General features: G+C 36.3%; 1 pseudogene; it reads right to left on the reverse strand.

Annotated features, from left to right (window-relative positions):
• Positions 1-3,571: 3,571 nt before the first annotated feature.
• Positions 3,572-3,668, reverse strand: LOC115064670 (annotated as a pseudogene).
• Positions 3,669-7,170: the final 3,502 nt, after the last annotated feature.

Here is a 7,170-nt window from a genome sequence, read left to right on the forward strand (position 1 = left end):
ACACACACACACACACACACACACACACACACACACACACCTGCATTCGCATCTCAACATATAGTTCTAACAAGACTTCTTTAAAGCGTATTGTATTTTCCTGACTGATTTCAGTTGTATTCATTTCATTATCTCCAGTCATTTCCCATTTCCTAAATTTCTTGCCTCAATACATCTGACACTCTTCCAGGTTCTACTTTGGAATAACAACCTGCCGATCCCTGCTCTGCAGCAGCCCCTGCTGGCAAGAGACACTCTCTGATATGCCTGGGCTTTCTCAGCTGTGCCTGTCAAACCTGGTCCTTTATCCCCCAGGGAGCTATGCCTCAGTCTAGCCACAAGTGACCATAGTCTAGCCAGGAGTGACTTAACAGTCAGCAGATCCTGGAGCCAGGCTGTGTGCCATCTGCAGGGTGGCAGCTGCACATTGTTACCAGGATGGAAGGAGAATGCCAGACGAAGGAGGAAGTTTAGCACGACTTTTTGTTTGTTTCTCGAACACATTTAAAAAAAAAAAAATGAAGCTGTGACTAAAATGATAAAAGGAAATCAATGCAGAAAAACAGTCCACCTGAAAATCTTCACTTGAAGCACGCATGGTGACATGATGTCAAAGAGGCATTCTTTTCAGGGAGAAGGCATATTAAATTATGCTCGCACTGACTGCTCTTCCAAGGACTGCTGATAGATGCTTAGGAGAGGAAAATATCCCTCCCTGCTTGACCTTAAAAGCTGTCTTACCCCAGGCCTTAGACGTTCAAATAGGAGCATAAAACATGTTTTCATTGATCCCATAAAGTATTTTCAAGCTGTTCCCTTTAGCTTTTGCTTATCATTTGCCAAATGCATACAAACAAGACATGGGGGACAGATAGATAGATAGATTGATAGATAGATAGATAGATAGATAGATAGATAGATAGATAGATAGATAGATAGATAGATAGAAAAATAGATAGAGGTATAGATATATTGATTCTGAGCTGAAGAATAAATATATTCATCATTCAACATGACAGAAGCAGAGTGGAGAATACTCGGGTGATTGCAATTTGCTTTGCCCTGTACCCATGAAAACTCCTGGCAATGGAAAGAAAACCGAGCTGGCACGTTATGATAATAGACTATAGCTGCTTTTCTCACATTTATCATTATATGTAAGCCAATCTTTCTAAAGACTGTGAAATGCATACATTTGTAATAAATACACCTTTCCTCTAAGGCTGGATTGAAAAGAGAACAAGACTGGAGAACCAATCTACATGAACTCAAATTATGTAGTGGGAAAAAAAAAAACAGGATGTTGATTGGGAGAAACGAAGGACATAAGAACAATAGGTGACAGGAAACAGGGGACAGAAGACTCTGGCTTCAAGATTTGTAGTATGTGTCTATTTTAGTACAAGGAAATGTATCCTTAAGAGGAAGGGTGAATAAGCATTAAACAATGGAAGAAACGTTATATTTTTGTACACAGTCTCAACAGGAACAGCATCCTTCAGTAGTGTGACCTAAGAATTCCCTCTACTCCACGTTGATGAATGGTGTCATTTTACCTTATATTTAACATGGAAAATCAAGTGTGCTTGTTCTTGAGAGATGGTTAAGCAGGTAGGAAGCTCTGTAGGTCAGCCTGTGTTTGTTTAAGGCCCCTTGCTTAGCCATATCACATGATGGGCAAGCCTGAGTAGCAGAGGCCACCAAGGCTTTAGGATGAGACAGTATACATAAGCAAATCTCCACAGTGTCACTTGGCCTTCCCCATCTGAAAATAAAATTTACCTGAAGAGCCATATAATGTCACAATTCAGACTGACAAAACTGAGCACCCTCTTAGGCAAAGAGTTCAAGCTGAGATTTGTAAAGAAAAAAAAAAGACAAGAAGCCAACACAAAACACTGTATGTTCCCTCAATAGACAAAATAAACTTCCAAGTAGTGACAAAGGGCTTTGCCTTATGTTGCCATAAGTCAAAACTTAGCTTGGCATGTCAGCACTCAGTCGAGAAACTGTCAGATCATCTGACCTTCCAATGTAACTCAATTTGGTAGGCTCTTTAAAAAAAAAAAAAAAACTACCCCAAAATATCACTTCCATAAAACCATGCAGAAACATCACTCATGTAATATCATCTCAGCAAGAGGAATGCTCTAGAAATTATTCATTGTTAATGAATTAATAATAGAGGTAGTATATTTATCTGCTTTTGTGTGGTTAAAAAAATTAAGTAAGGTCTCATTATGCCAATGAGTGCATGCTCCTTTGACAACCTCCTTGGCAGCGATTTTAAAAGTTGAATCTTGGGGGCAGGGGGAAATGTCATGAGATCTCAGCTTATTAAATTTTGTAAATCATAAGGCTTGTCTGCAAATGCAGAGCACTGCGGCTGATTTAGTTGTTGGCCTAGAAACTCTGCTGTGGGGACCATTAACCAGGTCCAGAGTTTAAGTTGCACAGTAAATTATACTCCAAAGACACAGGCTTCACATCCTGTTTCTTGCTATATCTCAGAAGTCCTACGAGACGGGGTCCAGTTTTCACAGTGAGCCACCAGTGTAGCTTCTCTTGATGGAGCTGAGTCCATCGGGGACTTCTGTCAAGTTCTGTGAGTTTTAATATCAAAAATGGAGAACTAAATTAAATTAGGCTTTTTCTCTATTTGAACAATCTTCACAGCCGGACTGGATAGAACCAATATTCTTTTTAGGTGATCCCAGCTTATACAGTCACTTTCAACAAGTACCTATGATTAGAAACAGCAAGAACAATGTGCTTGGAAGTTTAAAAATAAATGCTTATCATTTTTAATCTTTTCCCTTAGAAGGAATAATGAACTGTCTGTAGCTACTATGACCAAAAAAAAAAAAAAAAAAAAGTTTAAGACCACAAATATATGAGCCCATAAGAAAGCAAAGTCATATGATTTTATAGAGAAATATACTTATTTTAATGAAGTAGTTCAAAACGTAATTAGACTGGAAAGTATGCAGTCCGCAGGGTAGACTAACAGATGATGAAGATCAAGAATAAGCTGGTATCACAGCTGGAGGCCAACATGCAAGACTGAGAAGACTTAAGACTTCTGCTACACTAGGACTTTTGCTTTAGTGAGGCCCTTTAACTCACTGAAAGGTCTCACTTGCATTCTGGAGGGCACAGAGATTAATTCAAGTATATAGGCTTAAATGTAAATTCTGCCCAGAAACATCCTCACAGAAAATACCTCCTATAGTATATCCCCTTGAAACTGAATATCAGTTTCACCTTGACAAAATGGCTTAAATCTTAAGGCATTTTGAAATATAAAACTTTAAGTGTTCAGTGGATGTTACATGCACAGCTCTATGTTTGCCATTAATCTTAGTGACCTGAGTGAATTGAACAGACTGCTATAAGCACTGAGTTTATTCGCACACATGCTGTATAGATATGCATAATACTACATTGAAACTTTCACGTATAACAATAAAAGACCCCCTCCAGTCTTTGCACTCAATGACACAATTATACGTTTGGGGGTATAATATTTTTTCTTTTTTCATTACTATTATATTTATTTATTTATATTTCAAAAATTATGGAACACTTCATGAATTTGCCCAGGGGCCATGCTAATCTTCTCTGTATCATTCCAATCATAGTATATGTGCTGCTGAAGTGAAAGGAACATGGTGAAACTAATCACTCTTTGTAGTAATTCTGTCATGAAACTTTTTAATGTTCTGTTTCTATGAAATGTAAACTGCTAACTGGTGGGAAAGAGCTTACTCAGTTATTTAAATTTAGAATAATTCTTAAATATATTTCCCTTAAAAGCTAAAGTTTTGAAAGTTTCAAATACTCAACTTTCAGCCAACCATTTCTTTAAAACTAGCTAAGAGATTATTTTAAACACATAAAGAGAAATGGTTTAAATTCTATAGTATAGGTTTATCTTGTTTATATTTTGAAATTTTCCTACTCTATAGCTGGTAAATAGTCATAACATTTAGCCTGACTGAAAACAAATATCCAGATTGCCCCCTGGGATTATGTTTTTAAATCATCATAAGAAGAAAATCATCATATTCAAGATCACTGTGGATAGAGCGCTTATCATAGCAGACATTTTATAAATGACGGTCCATGATTAGCACAATGCAGCCCATTCTGTAGCCCTCATAAGCATGAAATTTTCACATAGTTTTCATGGCAAATTAGCCTCAACCAATGACTGTTGGTAATTCAAAATTTATGAAACCTTTTTCACAGCAAAGGAAAATTAATGTCAATCATTTATTGAGCCTTCCCTACTGCCATGAGAGATTCTTAGTACTCAGTACTCTCACAGTCTGAGAGAACCCAACAAATCGTGCTTAAATCATATATTTTTTTTTAAATTCCCACTTGGATATTTTTATGTTAAGATACAAGACTCACGTCTGGTAGATATGATTAAAATTTGGCTTGATATCAATAGAAGAAGGAAAGGGCAGAAATCAATACTGTGAAAGCTAATAAAGACAAATGTTCTGTGATTCACTAGGGAAGAAATAATGGATGCAACATTGAATATGATTCAGCAGTGTAACACTGTCACCAAAAGGCAAATGTTATATCGGATTGCATTAATAGACATATCATGTAAAACAAGAAGAGTGATTTTTCAACAGCAGCACTTCCCCACCATTGACCCAAACTGGAAAGTTCCTCCACTTTGAGGCTCAACCATCACATGAACTGGGTACAGTTCATGAGAGGAAATTTTTAAAGCACAAGGGTAAATAAACAAGCAAAAATAGATAATAGACTGTTAGAAAAGGAAAACCCTACTAAGTTCAAAGTTCTCTTCACATCTGACTTTCAGAGGTAATGGAAACTGAATCGATGTTCAGTTCAAGAAAAGTCCACTAAAAGAAGGCATGATCACAGAAGCATGTGATGCTTACAGGAAACAAGCCTTGGAAATGAAGATGGGATGCAGCTATCTTGACAATGAATGATAGCATCTGTGAAAAAAAAAAATGCATGCCATTTTTTCCCAAGCAATGAATTTTCTTAGACAGAAAGAAGAATATCTCACAGATAGCTAAGAAATTATTCAATGGAGTCTCTGCGTTCTTGGTCTTGGATATACTGAAAATAACCAGGATAATCATCACTTTCAAAGGTGATTTTGATTAATGAGTATATGATGAATGACATCCCCAAACATTTCTTGGCCCATATGACAGTCTCTATATTCAGACCAACTGAAAGAGCAAAACTGAAATCAGTATGTGCGGAAGAGCAGTCCAACGTTACAAAGCTCATGGGCCACTCATCTCCCACATTTCCATAAGAAACTCCTTAGACTGAAAATACAGAGGACAACTATGACTACTTTTGTTAAGAACCTAGCCTGTACTAAGCCATGTCCTATTATTTTTTGTAATTAAAACTCAATTTAGTATTCCAACAGTTTTAAGAGATATGCCATATCATCCTATTAATCTCTGTTTTACAGATCTAAATCTCAAGAATAGGCGAGTCCAATTATTTTTTACCCATACGTTTGCAGACACCAGATCAAGATTCCAAATTCCTGTAGACAAGCCATGCATCTCAGGAAGCTACATTGTCCGTTAGTCAACTGTGAGCATATAACAAAGCATGAAATGAGCTAGTGTCCTCAGCTAGGATGGCACCTTATGTGACAGTAGATAATAGCAGTCATTGACCATAAAAAAATTATGAAGCAAAAGAGAAAATTAGAATATATATTTAACATATATATATGCATATGTCAAGAAACATTACCTTTTCAGACTTTCTAAAATTCCAAGTAGTTTTGATTTTTGCCTTTCTGTGATAATTTTAGAAAACTTTTTCTGAGTGCGAAGTATTAAATTAAGTCCTACAAACTCTGAGAGCATGTGATTTACATAAATCACAACACTGCTTTGGAAACATCACACTAGGGGGCTTCAAAGTGAGTATGTAATTTCTCTCTAATATAGATTAATTTAATATTTAATTTCTGACTAATGTAAATTAATCTCATTAATAGGGGCAGCTAACTATAAAAAAATCATATTTCTCCAGTTTTGCATCTCTTGTGTCTCACGGAAAGAGCAGACAATTGAAAGTGGGAATTGAAAAGCAATCCAGAACATGGCCACAATTATGACAATTACCTAAATTGTCTCACTTACGGCATAAACGTAAGTGATTCAGAAACCTTATTCAAAGATGCATTCATGACATAAGAATATCTAGCTGCAAAACACACTTTGCATTCATATTGCCTCATAAAAATTCAATGATTTTTAACTAAGTTCCCCTGGCCCTCAGAGCTTCCAGATAGTTCCATGTGCCTTGCGATCCTCTTTTGCTTCTTTTTCTCTATTATATGAACTAGATCCATTGAAATCATACTTCATTTATTTCATAATAATGGGACAAAATGACAAAAGTGGGATCTTAGAATAGTGGAAAGGCTCTCGCCTCCATCTCTGCTGTACATGGCTAACAATAGTGGCACTGGGGGTACTTCCCCGGTTTCCCTGTTATTTTATGCTCCACTGTCTAAACCTTGGAGATTGATTTCTTTCATAATGGTTCATTTATCTGCCTCTTGTAGATAAAATTTTACAAATAGCTAGTTAGACTCGTTTTTCTCAAAATTATTTTTTTCAAAAGTCCTGTATGACAGATAAAACTTTTCTCCAACCCAACTCAGTGCTCTTGCATGTAATACTAGGACGTGGGCGGATTTAACATTAGTGTCAGAAAATAAGACAATTTCTCTGAATTCTCAATCTCAAGGATTCCCAAAGCTAAAATGAAGCAAAACCAATTATGATACTTACAATCAAAGCTTGCATTCTACTGTTCTTCATGGTATATCCAGGATTGACAAAACATTGTCCAAACCTAGGCACATATCAATTGTTAGCTCTGACACTAGTTATCTATATACTTTGCCAACTTGATTCTGTGTCCTTTCTATGTATTTAATCTAATAATTTTATTACTGCAATATGACTATGAAGGTTAGAGAGTAATCAAGTTGTTACAATGTTGTATATAGCAGATACCCAGTGAATTGTGTCTTTTAAGATTATGTACATAGACTTAGGAGATAGTTAAGGCAGGAAACCACTTATCTTGCTGACATGGTGACCAAAGTTTGCTTCTCAAGAACTCATG

Source organism: Mus pahari, chromosome 8, assembly GCF_900095145.1.
Source record: "Mus pahari chromosome 8, PAHARI_EIJ_v1.1, whole genome shotgun sequence".
Classification (NCBI taxonomy): domain Eukaryota; kingdom Metazoa; phylum Chordata; class Mammalia; order Rodentia; family Muridae; genus Mus; species Mus pahari.